Here is a 17,491-nt window from a genome sequence, read left to right on the forward strand (position 1 = left end):
TAAAGAAGCTGTGGTCTATGTATACAATGGAATATTCCTCAACCATTAGAAACGACAAATACCCACCATTTGCTTCAACTTGGAGGGAACTGGAGGGTATTATGCCGAGTGAAATAAGTCCATCAGAGAAGGACAAATATTATATGGTCTCATTCATTTGGGGAATATAAAAAATAGTGAAAGGGCTTATTGTTTTTCATTGTAACTTTTACTCACTGTCAAAAACTGTCATTCAGAAAAATATTCTTTATATACATACACGAATTTAAATAAGCCAAAAAAATTTTTTTATCTACTATGAGAAAAAGAAACACATGATAGAGATGCCTGGGTGGCTCAGTGGTTGAGCGTCTGTCTTTGGCTCAGGTCATGATCCGGGGTCCTGGGATTGAATCTCATGTTGAGTTCCCTGCAGGGAGTCTGCCTTTCCCTCTGCCTATGTCTCTCCCTCTCTCTCTGTGTCTCTTACGAATACACAAATTAAATATATAAACAAAAGAAACACATGACATAATGGAAAGCAAAGAGCAAGATTATAAAATTAAATGCAAGTATGCTAATGATTACATCAAACTCACATGACCTAAGTGCTCCAACTGTAGAGTGGAACAGAGTAAAACTCACTTTATATTGTCTATGAAAATCTACTTTAAATATAAATACAAAGATATTTTAAAAGCAAAAGGACAAAAGTGATACATCATGTAAGCACAAATCAAAACAAAGTTAGAATGGCTTTAAGAATTGCTAGATAAGGGACACTTGGGTGGCTCAGCGTTTGAGCGCTTGCCTTTGGCCCAGGGCCTGATCCTGGGGTTCCCGGGATCAAGTCCCACATTGGGCTCCCTGCATGGAGCCTGCTTCTCTTTCTGCCTACATCTCTGCCTCTCTCTCTCTCTCTGTGTCTCTCATGAATAAATAAAATCTTTAAAAAAAATGAATTGCTAGATAAGATTTACTTCAGAGAAAGGAATAATATAAAAAATGAATAATAATGTTTTATAATGTTAAAGGGCCAATTCATAATTGAATTAGATGAAGGTAATCAAAAGGTACAAAATTCCAGATGTAAGATAAATAAGACTGTGGATATAATGTGCAGCATGATGATTAATAGTGAACACTGCTGTGTGATATATTTGAAAGTTCCTAAGACAGAAGATCCTAAAAGTTCTCATCACAAGGAAAATAACATTTTTTTCTTTTCTTTTTTTTTTCTTTTGTATCTATAGGAAATGATGAATGTTAACTAAACTTATTGTGGTAATCATTTCACAATACATGCAAATCAAATCATTATGCTACATATACCTTAAATTTAAATAGTGCTGTATGTCAATTATATCTCAATAAAACTGTATGAAAAGGTAAATTTTTCAAGGAGACATAAAATACTAAATGTATATGCACTTAATCGAATGTGTAAAGCCAAAACTGGCTTCAACAATATCAAGTGCCTTATTCCCTAGTGGATGGTCCATAAATCTGTATTTTTCTAATCCTATCCCCGAGGAATGAGAATGGTGAGAGGGGGAGGCACTAGCAAGGTGCATATTTCTTTTACCAATATGGATCAACACCATGGCTAAACCTGAGTACACATGTGAGGAGGAGAAGTTTGGGTTGAAATAAGTGGAAAGAAAGTAAACTAATCACTGAGGGTAAAGGAGTTAACAAAGGAATTATCCATAAGGGAACACTAAACACTATTTTGGTACCTCAAAAAAGATATAATAGCAAAAAAAATAGTTTTGTTTCTTAGCTTTGGCTCAGATGCCTGTAAAGATTATAGACTTTTTCTGCTGAGCTCCATCATTACTAAAAACAAAACATCATGACCTGGGAGATAGCATCATGCAACATTGTTTTTGGAATGGCTTATGTCATATGCTTCCACGAAAGAAAAGAAATCCTCCTGATGTCTAAATGGAATAGTACTAACATACTATGTCATTTGGCTTTCATTTTACAGAGTAAATTTACTATTGTGACCCCAAATGGGACTATCTCTATGTTAATTTCTTTCTGTAGGACATACTTACATGCTTCATTCTGTATTAAAACTGAAAATTAAGGCATTCCGGGTGGCTCAGTGGTTTAGCGCCGTCTTCAGCCCAGGGCGTGATCCTGGAGACCTGGGATTGAGTCCCATGTCAGGCTCCCTGCATGGAGCCTGCTTCTCCCTCTGCCTGTGTCTCTGCCTCTCTCTCTCTCTCTCTCTGTCTCTCTCTCTCTCTCATGAATAAATAAATAAAATCTTAAAAAAAACCCCTGAAGATTACTGTGTAACTATCAATTTTAATGGACTGTTTAAGAAAAGGTAAAATGATAGAATGTCTTCTCCTATTTTCTTCGTGCCTAATAGTGTTATTATACCTTTAAAGGAAAACTAAAAGAACATGTGGGTTCTTGAGATGGATCAGTTTTTATGGCTAGCCTACTGGTATCATGTATCAGATATGCAATACCTGGAAAATTGGAGAGAGCTATGAAGGATATTCTGGTATATGTATATTTATGTATATACATACACACACTAATTTCCCATATGACTTTGTCCTGGAAAATATGGCATGTTTGATTATGTTTCCCAACTATACATAGACAAATAGCACACAGTGGGCACAACAAACATGATGGAAAAAACAACACTTAGGTCCAGATCAAACAGAGCTTAGGGGAAATAAGAAAAGGCCTAGGGATACTGAGATAAATGGAATTTGCTTTAATTAAGAGAGTTCTCAGAGAAAAAAACGATCTTGGAAGTAAAGGTGGCTTTGGGAGTATTCAAATTCCATGAAATAGACCCAAGAGTGCAAGCTGTTTGTTCCGATAATATAGTTTTAACTAAATAGTTTTTGCAAATGAAAGAAAGTTAAGACAACATGCCTCTATACAACAGTGAGTGAAAGCTTTGTATCATAACACAGGCAGGAGTTTTAAATATATTACTTCAAATAGACCAATCCCATTGGCCAGGCATACAACTGCCAAAACACTGGTCCATTTATGGAAAATATACAGACCCCTTATCAATACAAGTTTCCAAATGGGGAGTATATTTTATATCAGTCTGCTTAAAATCTCTGGCAACATCACAGATTAGGACAAGGAAGCCCAATCATACAATTTGTTAGTACAGACAAATTTTAAATTTTACAGGAATACTCCCAAGAGACAGTTAAAAGACTCTTAGGAGCCTCCTTCCATTTCAAACCCACCTTCTTTTGATCCTGTGTGATGAAGGAATGTATCTTCATAAGGATTCCCTAGAACTTCATACCTCACTGAGACACAGCCTTTGGTTAATAATTCTGCACATAATAAAATATGGCACATAGGAAATGCTTATTTCTATTGGAAAGTAGCAATAAACATTACAGTAATAATTTCTGATTTGTTTTGTAATTGTTTTTAATATTCATAATTATGTTGCAATTTGGTACCATATTCAGGTCATTGGAAGAGTCAATTTGATAGATGACATAAGACTTATGATAATACAGATAGTTGATTAAAAGTACTGGGAAACTGACTTAAAATCTGCTTAGGATATAATCTCAATGGGAAATTATGGGCCTGAATAAGATTTATATCTCATTAATAATAAGTTGATTATTTATTAAAAGCTATAAGTTTAAGCTTATAATACAGTTCAAATTATAACAGGCAAAGGTTATAAAAAATTAAGTTCTTGCAAAAATCTGTTAAAATTTTCACAGAAATTCTATGTTAGTTTGGTTGCTTCTTAAATTGATAACCACACTTCACTGGTATAATGTGGATTCATTTCATCTGTGGATTGATCTCATGCTTATCTCCAGAGCTACTGACACTTGGGTCAATGCTATGGAAATTATTAAAATATCATATAGTATTCTGTAACTATGGTTTGTGATTGTTTCAGAGCAGGAATTAATAGCCTGAGAGCATTGTTTAGAAATTCTAATTGGATTTTTAATTTGCACCTGGTTTTAGCAAATGTTAATGGGGCTCCAAGAATTAAGGCTGGTCACATAGCTAGGATATGCCTATAATAGTGTATTCTAAAGACCTTCACCATCATAGACCTTGGGTTTCCTGGTACTAAGATGCTTTGCCTGTAGGCAGTTAGTGATGGTTTGAGACCTTTATTAATAAAGTTATTTTGTGAATAACAACTGTTTGAGATCCGTGACTCCTTGAAACAATTGAACAATTAAGTTGATGACTGTGTTATTAACTCTATATTACACTACCAATTTCTCAAGAGTTCATAGAAAAATATAGAGATCCAGATGAACTGGAACAACACTGTCAACTTGGCCAAACTGACATTTACAGAGTCCATATAGAGTCCATGCTAGGTGAACACATATTCTTTTAAAGTGAACACAGAATATTTATCAAAATAGACCTTATCCTGGCCCATAAAAAAATCAAAATAAATTTGAGAGGACTGAATACATACAAAGTATGTTATCTGAACAAACTTAAACAAGTATAACCAGAAAATTCCCAAAGTATTTGCAAATTAAACCATATACTTTGAAAGAACTCATAGTTGAAAGATAAATTATAAAATACTTTGAACTGAATGAAAAAAATTACATACTAAGATATGAGGTGCGCAGTTTAAGTATTGCTTGCAGGGAGTTTTACAGCATTAAATTAAGTGATCGTTTTAGGAAAAAAGAAACATTTCAAAGCCGTAATTTAAGTTTCAACTTAAAAAATTAGAAAAATAAAAATCAAACTGAATCCAAAGTAACTAGAAGTAAAGAAATAATAATGACATGAGCAGAAATCAATGAAATATAAAATGAAGTGGAAATCAAAAAAAAAAAAAGAAAGAAAAATCAATGAATTCAAAAGTTGGTCCTTTAAAAATTCAATAGTGGATAAAATAAATTGATTAAAAAATACAAATTCCTGGTATCAGGAATGAGATTAGGGACTTTACCATACACATTAACTGATATCTATGTCTTAATCTCTAAACCTATGGAGATGTCACCTTATATGGCAAGAAGGACTTTGCTGATGTTATTAAGTTAAGGATGTTTATTTTCTGCATGAGCACAATGTAATTATAAGAATCCTTATGACAGGAAGGAAGAAGGTTCAGAATGAGAGAAGGCAATGTGATGACAGAAGCAGAATCAAGACACCAGATTTGACAGGGCTCCATCGCTTTGCAGATGGAGGATGCAGCCTGAGCACGGGATGCAGGAAACCTCTAGAATCTGGAAAAGGTACAAAAATGATTCCACCCTAGAACCTCCAGAAGGAACCCACATTGCCAACACCTTGACTTGACTTTAGCCCAGTGGCGCTGACTTTGGACCTCTCTCCTCCAGAACTATAAGATAATAGATTTGAGTTATAATAAGCTACAAAATTTCTCATACTATGTTACAGCACTAATTGCAAACTATTACGGTTAGGAGCCTTTCTCAACAAATGGTGCAGAACTGTAAAACCATATGCAAAAAACCAACCTCACATCTTGTCCTACATCATTACAAATATTGGATAAAAAGGAATAACAAACTTTAGGGTAAGAGCTAAAGATATGCTTCTAGAGAAAAATAAAAGGAGAAAACTGGATCAGGCAAATATTTTTTAGATGAGTACAAAATCATGAACCAAAAAAGTATGGATAGATACATAAGTTGGACTTCATCAAAATGTTTTGCTCTTTAAAATAAAAAAAAAAATTAAAAAATGAAACAGCTATCCACAGATTTGCAGAAGAGATTTATAAACCACATACCTCAGAAATACCTTGGATCTACAGCATATTAAGTAGACAGACGAACTTAAAAATACACAGATAGGCAAAACCTTTAAGAGATACTTTACCAAAGAGGTAAGAAATATGAATAGCAAATAATCACATTAAAAAAACAAAAACCCACCTCCACGTCACAGTAGTGGAGACACAGCAGGTAAAATCCTTAGACCGCACCTCACGGTCGCGGGAACCGAGACACGGAGAGCCGCAGGCCCCGGGGCGCCGCAGGGCACCCACCCGGAGACCCGGGTCAGCCCCGCACCCCCACCCACCCCCCACCCCCGGGCCTCACCAGGCTCGGCGGCCGCCACCAGCGCTCCCGCTCCCGCAGCGCCGCCAGGATCCTCGAAGTTAGGGGCCCGAACCGCGATGAGCGACGCACCCAATCCAGATGGTCCCAGCAACACCTTACTCCCGCAGGGACGCGTCCTCGGAACTGCTCCTGCTGCAGAGACGGCGGGTGGGCGGACCGCTCCGAGGCCCGAGGAGGGGGGCGGCTGGGAGGGGTGGGCTGGGGAGGCCTGGGGAGCTGGGGAGGAGTGGGGTGGGATGGGGAAGGGTGGGGAGGAGTGGGGAGGGCTGGGGAGGGCTGGGGAGGAGAGGGGTGCGATGGGGTAGGGTGGGGAGGAGTGGGGAGGGCTGGGGAGGAGAGGGGTGCGATGGGGTAGGGTGGGGAGGAGTGGGGAGGGCTGGGGAGGAGTGGGGAGGAGTGTGGTGGGATGGGTTGGGGTGGGGAGGAGTGGGCTGGGCTGGGCTGGGGCAGGTCCTGAGCGGCCTCCCAGTGCCCCACGGGCTAGCAGGCCAGTTTGTGGTCTGTCCTTCCAGTGACCTCCCGGAGCACTGCACCTCCTGGGACCGGCTCTTGCCATCTCACAGATCCCCCTCTTCTAAAATGTGGCTTGAGCGGTCAGAGAGGGGTTTCACCAGCCTGAAGGTGGTTAATTGGGTGGCTATCTGGCTCCATGGGAGGCAGGTACCACGGCAGTAATAGAGGCACGTGCAAGAGAAGACACGGATTAAGATAATGATTCCCAAAATAAGTAACATCTTTTTCCACCAAGAGCTCCACTGTGTAGGCCATTGAGTTATTAGGTCCTCTGGGCCAAGGATCAGATGCCTCCAGTTGGTCACTTGTGTCTCATGTGATTTAATAAAGTTGACGCATTAGCAGACTCAACAGTATCAACACACGGATTGTTATGTGCGTAATGAGACAGGTGCCCCCTCGCCAGGCAGTGATACTGCTCAGTTCTATTTTGGAAGACAGCTTTCCTCATTAGAAAGACTCCAGTGTTCAGTAAAGACAAGCTCTGCTGGCTATCAGCTAAGGCTTCCTGGGTGAATTTAGTAAGGGCTTCCATGTGTTCGATTACGTCCCCAAGACCAATGGAAGGAATAAAGATGGTGGCCAAATGATCTATGGATGGAAAACAGAATGTGGCCACCTGGCCGCAAGGAGAGGGAGGCTGGCAGCTTTAGGAATTTGCCCTGCATGTGCATACCATATATGTTGACCGAGGGAAGTAGCACCATCAGTCATGAGGAAACGGACTGGGGGACGAATATGCCAGACTAGCCCCAATATTCTCCCAATATTCTCCCAATATCTCAATATTCTCCCCTCTTTCAATGTTACATGGTCCATTCCACGTATCCTGTTTCAAGAGGGCTGTCTTGCAGCAAGACAATAGGATATCAGCGGAGATTGAGTAGTTCCCCCCTTACCCAGAGGTATGGAGTAACTCACCCATCCCAGTGGGACAGCCTGTTGCAGATTCCAGTAGAAAATGCCTTTTCTGGATGTGATGGGATTTAGCATTCTCAGCAGCACAGCCCGTTTATCCACAATGATAGTCTGTGACTTACATACCTTCACGGTGTTAGGTGCCTCAGCAGGGGTCCCCAATCTAAACATATGGAACCATAGGCCCTACTGATTGATCATTAAATTGTAGTAAAGCCTGGAATAGTACCTTAGTCTACCCAATGTAGGTGATTTTATCTGTTAGTAAATTTATTCCGCTACTTTAATAGTCCATTCTTCCTTTCTATCATCTCTGCTACTTGTGAGTTAGAGTGGAGATGGAACCTCCACTCAATATCATGTACTGTTGTCTTGTCTTGCACATCATGCCCTTTGAAATGTGATTCCCAGTCCCTGGTTATCGTCTTTTTGATGAGGGTATGTGTACATGCTACTCACTTCTCTAATCCCCTCCGATGGTGGCAGCCTGGTTTGTGCAGCAACAGAGGAAAGCATGGGTTAGGCCAGATGCAGTGGCCACACAAACCAGCCATACTTAGGACACTCACTTGAGGGAGGGAGCTAGGAGAATAATTTTCTCAGTCTCTCACTTGTTGGGAACTTGGGTTTATGGTTCCAGATTCCTTTGGCAGCTGTCTTGGTTGTTCGGAACACACAGGACGTGCTATTACTGCATTAACCAGGTCACTGTGTTTCAAGGGCAATTCAGCATCCTTGGCAGTACACCATCCCCTGAGTGCTATAGTGGCCAATCTTTCTATGCATTTCCTGACCTCAAAAGGGCACGTGCGGGATCCCTGGGTGGCTTAGCGGTTTAGCGCCTGCCTCTGGGCCAGGGCGTGATCCTAGAGACCCAGGATCAAATCCCACGTCGGACTCCCGGTGCATGGAGCCTGCTTCTCCCTCTGCCTATGTCTCTGCCTCTCTCTCTCTCTCTGTGTGACTATCATAAATAAATAAATTTTTTTAAAAAGAAGGGCACATGCATGATTATCCACACCATAGGGTTAATCCCTTTAGATCCAGTTCAGTTATCAGTGCCTAGGGTTAAATGGCCAGGACTCAAAAGTGATCACCAGCTAAACCACTGAGTTTGGCCCACTGGCTCCTGCAGTTCATTCCTGTTTGCCACCAGATGAGGTCAGTGTCAGGCTAAATAGTGACTGTGGTCCCTGTGAATCGATTGCCTTCACTCCATCCATCAATGGGTATTTCTTCTGCTCCCTGTCTATGGGTTGCAGGAAAGGGAGTGGGCATTTGAAGTATCTGTATACCCTAAAAGGCCTAGCAGAACCCGCATTTGTAGAGACAGTGGGCTGGCAGACAAGGTGCTCCTCTGCTGCAAATAGGCATCCACTTAGTCAAAGTGGGAGTTTGAGCCACCGCAGAAGTGGGTCAATGGAACATACTGTCAACCCACCCTTTGATAGAGAAGTTTTTACTATAAAATGCTATTCCTTCATGAGAGGCTCTCTTTGGAGAAGTGCTATGTACATTGCTAGAAGCTATTGTTCTGTGGGGGTATATTGGTTTGCCGTCCCCTTTCGGGGTCAAAATCCCACTGCTACTTTCCCCTTCTGTTTTCTCTGCCTCAGTGCCCAACCCGTATCTTCTGTAGTCACAGATACATCTAACTCAAATGGTAGCCCTACTTGGAAAGTGCCCAGAGTTTTAATCTGCTTTGCTAACATTTTCATGTTTTCAAAGGTGGCTTGCTACTCTGATCCTCAGTCCCACATCTGCCCTTTTACCTGATTGTATAGGGAACAGAGACACTCTACTAGGTGGGCAGTTACAGTCCTCCAAAACCCCAAAACCCCTACAAAGGCTAACATCTCTTTCATTTTCTGAAGGATTGGATAGGCTTGCACCTTATCAATCACAGATCCTAAAACAATGTATGTCCTACCTAACAAAATGACTCCTAAAAACTTTATAGCAGTGCCTGAGCCTTGAATTCTCTGTAGGTTCACTATCTATCCTGTCCCTGGTGGATGTCCCAACAAAGCCTGCAGAGTGTCCTGCAGCAGAGACAAGTCTTCATATGGTAACATTATATCATCAATGTCATGGGCCCATTTTACTGATGGGGGCAAGGAGAATAGTGACAGATCTTAAGCTACCATCATGTGACATATTGTGGGGCTGAGGAGGTAACCTTGGGAAAGGTTCTTGCTGCCCCTCCCATGTGAAGGCAAATTGATCTTGTCACTCAGTGGCCAGAGGTACACTGAAAAATGCATTTGTGTAGTACAGCATGGTATTACTCCTAGGACCGCGGCCAAGGTATCTAAGATCATGGCAATACTGGTACAGCCTCGTGGATGGTGGCACTACCTTATCCAATTCTCAGTAGTCTATGGTCCTCTACCATGAGTTATCTAGCTTTTTTTATTGGCCATACCAGGCTGTTGAAAGCACTATGACAAGGTGTACAATACCCACTTGGTGCAGTTCTTGGATAGTTTCTCCTATTTCCTTATGCCCCCCAGACAATTTCTATCATTTGACAGTTACCACTCTGTGGGGGCAGCATGCATAGTGATTCCCAGTTGGCATTTCCTCTTAACTCTGGTTTGATTACTTTAACCTGGAAGTAGAATTCACTGCTAGAGGTTTCCAGAGTTTGATCTTGTGGAATATCAATGGCCAATATGTTCTCTGCTATCAGAGAGATTAAAAACATATTCTTGTAGGGGAGAACACCCAATTTGCAGTCTCAAAGAAACCTTCCTGATCTTAACCTTTTGCCTTCTGTAATCATCAGTGGTGCTGAGGAGGCAAGAAAACTTCTGAGAGTTACCAAGTAAGTCAGTATAGCAGGCCTCCCTTATCTGTGATTTGCTTTCTGCTGTTTCAGTTACCTGTGGTCAACCATGATTTGGAAGCAAGTGCTACACCTGATGAATCACGAGAAGGTCAATGGTAGCCTAACACTACATCACAATGCCCACAATATTCATCCCACTTCATCTTTTCACTTAGGTATTTTATCATCTCATAGCATCACGTGAAGAAGAAAGGTGAGTACAGTATAAGGTGAGTACAGTATAAGAGAGTCTGAGAAAGACTTATACAGCTTATATTACAGTGTATTGCTATAATTCTATTTTGATAGTAGTTATGATTGTCAATCTTACTGGGCCTAATTTATAAATTGTACCTTATCATAGGTGTGTATGTATAGGAAAAAAATCATAGTATATAGGGGGTTCAGTACTATCTGTGGTCTCAGTACTATCCACTGGGGGTCTTCAAATGTTTCCCACATGGATAAGGGGACACTACTATACGTTTGGCTCCAGTGCCACCTTTTGTTTGTTTCTGAGGGACCAATACATAGGTCAATATGAGGCCTCTGATGGACTCCAATGGTCCTCACCTGGGGGTAATCTTGGCTTGTAGTCTATACCTGGAACATGGGAGGAACCCATTCTAAATAGGACAATATCCCCAAGGCCTTGGCTGGAGTTAGCAAGGCATCAGGTATGATAGGGACGAGTGGGGCAGGTATGAACTGTTGTTCAGACTTTAGGATGACCAACACAGTGTTGGTTCATCAGTCTGCATGTTCAGGTGGGATCTTAGCAACTGTGAAGTCAAACCACGTTTGCTTCCAGTTTACTTTTACTGGACCGTTTACCACTGATTGGGATAGCCTTTTAGCTTTCAGAGATTCCTCTCTGTCTCAGGCCTTTCCCACAACCCATACTCATTCCTGAGACTTACAGCTTCCTCCAGATCAGAAATAGATTGCTCTATATCACAAATGTCTTATCCTATGATTGGGCTCAGCATCATAGGATGATGCTGTCATCCTATGGAAGATACTGTCATCCTTTCATAGGTGCTGGTGGGGACTGGAGTATCTTATAGTGACTGGACCAATCAGGATCTTCCAAGTTGGGGCATAGTTGCCTGCCTCACTTCCAGCTTCCTAAGAAATCATTGTATCTCCTCTCTAGATTTCCGGGGCCCCACATGACCCCCTTTCATTGGGTCAAGCCTCCCTTCAGGCTAGAATCATCCAATCTCTAAGGTATTGAGTGCTTTGAACCTCCTTAGTGCCATGCAAATGCTGCCAAAGGACATGGTGTGTAGTGATGTTTCTCATTTTTCTGCCTGCTGTCAGTGGAAGAAATACCACTGCTACCTTGCTCACTCCCTGCCCCCTGCCCCCTTCCCCCATCCTATAGCCACACTCACCACACCTGGATACTTTCCTTGGCCTTTTACCAGAACATGAGAACTATCTAAATAAGCTGAGTGGAAGTATATTATTTCATTATAAACGTGTCCTAGATTGGTGGCTGCTCCAGTGGCTAGGGATGCTTATGGGCCACACTGCATACTATGGGATGCCTGAAAATGCCAGCTGTTTTAATGCATTTGTTTGAGGAACTGGGCAGAGCAACCTGTGGCAAGGAAGAAAAACAAACGGCTGCTGAAGTGGGTTGGCCCCTACTGTGGGCAGTTTGGCTGGCCACTGATTCCCAACCAGAAGCTGAAATTTGAGTTAGAAAGTTGAAAGAAGAGTTGAGGTTAGAGAAGTGTGGTATCCACTACTCTACTAGCTTTTACTTTCCTTTGTATTAGAGGTCAGATAGTACAGGGCATTCCATGTGTTTCACCAACAATCACCACAACATCCTCTTTACATCCTCACTTTCCTAGGAATCTCATCTCATAGCATCCCCTTTAGGCTTTGCCACAAGAGCCTGGATGTTAATCCTAGGCAGTCTGTTCCCTCCAAGCTTTGCAAAGTAGTAGGTTAAGATCTCCAGCATATTATCCTCTTCTCCCACCTTGTCCACCCCGAGGCTAGCAGAGTTGCCCCTAGTTGTCTGGCCCAGGTCATGATCTCAGGGTCTTGGGATGGAGTCCAACATCGGGAGCCCTGTTTAGTGGGGAGTCTGCTTTTCCCTCTCCCTCTGCCTGCTGCTCCCCTTGCATGTGCGTGTGTGCGCGCGCGCTCTCTCTCTCTCTCTCTCTGTCAAATAAATAAAAAAAATTTTTAAAAACAAAAAACAGACAGTGATTGTTTATGGGGATATTGGTTGACTAGAGTATTATACCACAGTATTTTCTGAGGTGATTGGAATTTTTTTGCATTTTTACTGGTGTGGTGGTTACTATGGTGTGTATATTTATCAAAGTTCATCAAAATATGCACTTTGAAAAAATTCATTGTACATGAACTTTTCCTCCATAAGAAAGAAAGAATAATTTTCCCTATTTGGACTGAAATTAAAAGCGTATAATTTGGCACATTCTTATGGTTTCTTACCATGCCATTTATTTCAAGACTTATCAAAACACTCAGTTATTTTATGCTTTGCACTTTCAAAATGTCACAAAAAGAAAGTCACCTAGATGAACATGCTAGACCAAAAATCTACAACTTTCAAATTCCCTATTTAACGCCTAGGGTAAAATTAAATAGTAAGTGTACCCGAGGTCTTCTTATTCTAAAATTCCTTGACCCTGAAGTGGCCTCCTCTGAGAACTAGGCACATTTGATTTAAAAACAACATAAATATGCAGAAATATTGTCTTTCTATGAAGGAGATGAAATCTCTGACCACTTGTGATGAAAGAGGGGCATGATATCTACTGGGAAACTGCAATTAAATTGAGTCTACCCTTAGAAGATTTTGATCACTTGTACAAACTCTTTTTAAGCAAATGTCCACTATAACTTGCTACATTCTCTCCCCCGCATGTATATACTCAAATGTTTAATTCTTCGTTAGTTTAAAAGTAAGGGTTTACATTTATAAACCTGTTAGCACTGGTTAGCACTAACTAGTATGTTAGTCCATACTTTAGTTGTAAGGAAACACAAATCAAACTGGCTTAAAGAAAAAATAATTATTGGCTCACTTAACTGAAAGCATATAGTGTAGTTTCAGACAAGGATGATAATAGTTGTTCACATATTATCATCAAGACTAGATATTCATCTGCATCTCTCAGCTCTGCTCTCTTCCATGTTGTATTATTTCCTAGCCATTTCTCTCCCCTATGGTGGCCCCCAGAAGACTGATGTCTATATCTAGGTAGTTCATGTAAAAAGTATACCAGTTCCTCTTTCTTAATAGTTCCAGCAACATTCCCTGAAATGACTACCATTGATCTGGCTTGGGTATATCTCTGAACCAATTACCATGGAGAGAGAAAAAACAAATCTGTTCCCAGCTAAGGGAAAGTCATGTGGTCATTGTGAGAAATGCGGTATGGTTAATATGTCCCAACCAGGTGATCTGAGTATTAGGGACCTGTGATTTTCAAAAAGCAAATCAGTATCCTTGTAAGGAAAGTTTAGGATTAGAGGCTGGTCGATCCACAAATACAACAAACAGGACTAAAAACCAACAAACACAATTCTCTGCAGTAATTGAATGGGATGCTTTAAAAAATCCTTAGCACAGAGTTGTTGCTTAAGAAATATATGCTCATGAAAAAAAAAAAAAAGAAAGAAAGAAAGAAATATTTGCTCATGAAATGAAGATCTTGAACAGTTTTTCTGTGTAAAGTCATGTTGCTGTCAAAATTGAAATGGTAAAAAAAAATAAAATAAAATAAAATTGAAATGGTTTCTCTCAAGATAAGCTAATCTTCCTAAACTTTAGAGAGTTCTTTTGGCATTGGAGATTTCCTAAGGAAAACTATGAAAATTCCTTTTTAATTTGTCTTTTGCTTTCATATTTTTCTTCCACTGTTATATTCTTGTTGTATTTCTAGTAATTAATGCCAATACTCACTTCGTCACCAATAAAATTTGGAGGGCAGGGCTGGAATAAAGCCATAGAAATTGTCCCCCATGTTCATCAAAAGATTCATGATCTAAGACTTACTGGTATAGTATGTGCATAATATATATAATGTATTATTGTATATCAGTGATTATACATTTTAATTAAACATTTTATTTTATATATTAATGGAATAAAGAAATTATACGGAATCATGTACACTCTCTATCTTGATTCCTTTTGTCATCAAAAGTAAAGCTTTGCCCAAATGCTGTTCAGAATTAGGAGAATAATGGGATTTGTCCTCTCTAAAACTAGTCTAACTAGTTTGTTACCCAGTGTGTTTACTCCAATATCACAGATCTCCAGCTGACCAGACAAATAATTTAAATATCAATAGTAAAGAATACTGGGACTTTGAAATCAGAATTCCAACAAGCAAAATTAATTTGATCTCCAAGAACATTCTTTTCCCTTACCACCGGGCTTTTGAGAATCTCACCTTCAAGTATGACCTGTGGTTGGCTTAAGCCGATCATCATACCATCTATTCTACTTGCAGAACTGAGCATATGATGTAAATCTGAGATTTTAATCCAGCTATTGGTGGGTAGCTGGCCATTGTTTTATGGCTATAAGGAAAGATCATGCTGGAGAACAGAGTCAACAGTGGTAAGTTGGGCAAAAAAATAGGGAGTTCCTTATGTAAGTTCCAGGATCAAACCTCTCTCGAAGCAATATTAATTATAGAAACATTTGCTTTGAAGAATCAAAAAATTACTTTGTTTCAGCCAAATTGAGACTTTTTTGTGACTTGCAACTTAAAATATCCTAATAGGTTAATACTATTACCAGCAACAATTATTCATTAATAATTTTAAAAAGAAATCAAAGGACAATCAAAGATATAACACTGGACGATACGTCAGAGAATCTGAGTTATAGTCCCTGATTTTCAAATAACCAGCTGTTAGATTTTTCTGGCCTTTTTATCTTTTAAGCAGAAACATAGGATTAAAATGCTGTCCTGTAGTTTTTGAAGCTCAAATGACATAACATATATAAAAAGACTTTATAATATCCAAAGGGTTATCAAAATTCATTTGAATATAGTGTCAATGCTGATGAAAGACTAATACAACTGTCTTAAAAGCACCTCGACCATTTGGATCTGTCTGACCACTTCTCATACTTGGTGTGCATGCAGTGAAGGACAAATTTAGTTCATGTCTCCATTGACAAGACAAAGCTGAAAATCAGGTCAGTTCCCCAGATTATTCAAATAGCAAATTCACCTGCTCAGGGATTGACCTGATTCCCTTCACTTCATTGGTCAGTCGCCTCTTATGAGTGTGTTGCTTTAAGAGTAAGGATGTCTTATCATTATGTCCTGTACAGAGAGGATGGGGAGGCACAGCCCTTTCTCTTGTCTTGACCTTCACCCTCTCGGGATTGTCAGACTCATGATGGTCTATTGCTAATCTCACACCACCTTCACATATAAACAAAGGCTGAAAGAAAATATGAAAACCAACTAAGATTTTTAAAAATCTGGCATTGAATCCCAGAAAATTTTGAAACCGCCTGGACACTATGCATTTAGGACCAGGGATATAAAATTCATTAAGGATGGTTATGAAATTCCTTAATTCAGACTCCGCACCTATGGACTCCTGTGCAGTAGGCATGAAACAGAGCCCAGGAATCTGCAATTTTAATAAATCTCCCAAGTGGCTTTTAGGCATACAAAAATTTGAGGAACATTAATACAATTTGGGTCTTATGCTTTTCCACTCTTTCTAGCTAATTATTTGATCTTTATAGCTGGTTCTGAAGTTGATTATATCACAGAGTTTTCAAGGAGTCAAAAATAGTTTTAAGAGACAGTTTAGTTTCCCATAACAAATGAAGTCTTATACTGGGGGCTCTACTTTTATGAACATGGGGAATATAAACAAGCACTTGAAGCTGTATGTTATATTGATATTTTTTTATAGGAGACCTAGCATAAAACATTTATGTGGGGGATGTTGAGCAATTGAACACATTTAGTGATAATATACTCTTCGCTATTTGAAAACAACAAACATAATCGCATTAATTCTGTTTTTAAAATAGCAGATCCCAGTTACTTTGCCTGTGAGGTTACTCATCCAAAATTTCCGCGGGAATTTTTAGCACAGACATATTGTGCATGCATGGCACCAGGTTATTTTGGCACAATCACATCAGATTAAAGATCCGCTGAGACATCCTGTAAGTCTAGATAAAACAGCTCCCAATAAGTGCAACTGTCAATGACAGAGCTCCAAATGCTGAGAGTCTGCAGAGCAGCAGTAACTTATATAACAGTCTACCTACAACTAGTATTTTGGCAAATCATTGCAGATACCAAAGAATGTATCCAAACACTGTAAACTAGCTGTATAGTGGTAAGAGAGAAACATGGAACAAAACAGAAATATAATCACCTAAATCAGAAATTTTGCAGCTTCCACATATATCCATTCTAAAAGAAAGAAGGAAGGAAGGAAGGAAGGAAGGAAGGAAGGAAGGAAGGAAGGAAGGGAGGACAAATTCCAGATTTAAAATAATACTATTATTTTTTAATATCCAGGTGAATATATGAAAGTAATTTAATTATATTCACATGAACAAACCTTTATTTTCAGCTAACAAATAGCTATAAAATACATATTCACCAATATCCAATAGTATTGGTATCTAGCTTATAAAAAATTTCAAATACTGTATAACAAGAAATTTCTTATACTGTATAAGAAATCTTACAAAAAATTTCAAATACTGTATAACAAATCTGATGTCTAGAAGAGTGAGAATTAATTTCATTATAAGGAGCAATAGTTTCATCTCATTTCCTCAGAGCTCCCAGGATTAGAGCATAATTAAGCCCATCTGCAAATAGTGCTACTCTGACCATTTCCAATCATTTTACCCGCAAGTGTGGGCCCAACTCCTGAGACACTATATGTTCACTGCCAAGCTGGGAAGGGATGGGAGGGGAGAGAGGGGAAGGACAGGAGGAATAGTAAGTGCAAACTAATAAAGGTTTCATCTTGGAGTAAAACTAGTTTAGATGTAGTTTAGATGTAGTTGATTCAGCAAGCACACTCTGAGTACTTACTTTACATAGAACTATGGTAAGAAGACAGAGTGAGATGCTATCTCTGTTAT

The sequence above is a fragment of the Canis lupus genome, chromosome 36 (genome assembly GCF_011100685.1).
Source record: "Canis lupus familiaris isolate Mischka breed German Shepherd chromosome 36, alternate assembly UU_Cfam_GSD_1.0, whole genome shotgun sequence".
In the NCBI taxonomy this organism is placed as follows: Eukaryota; Metazoa; Chordata; class Mammalia; order Carnivora; family Canidae; genus Canis; species Canis lupus.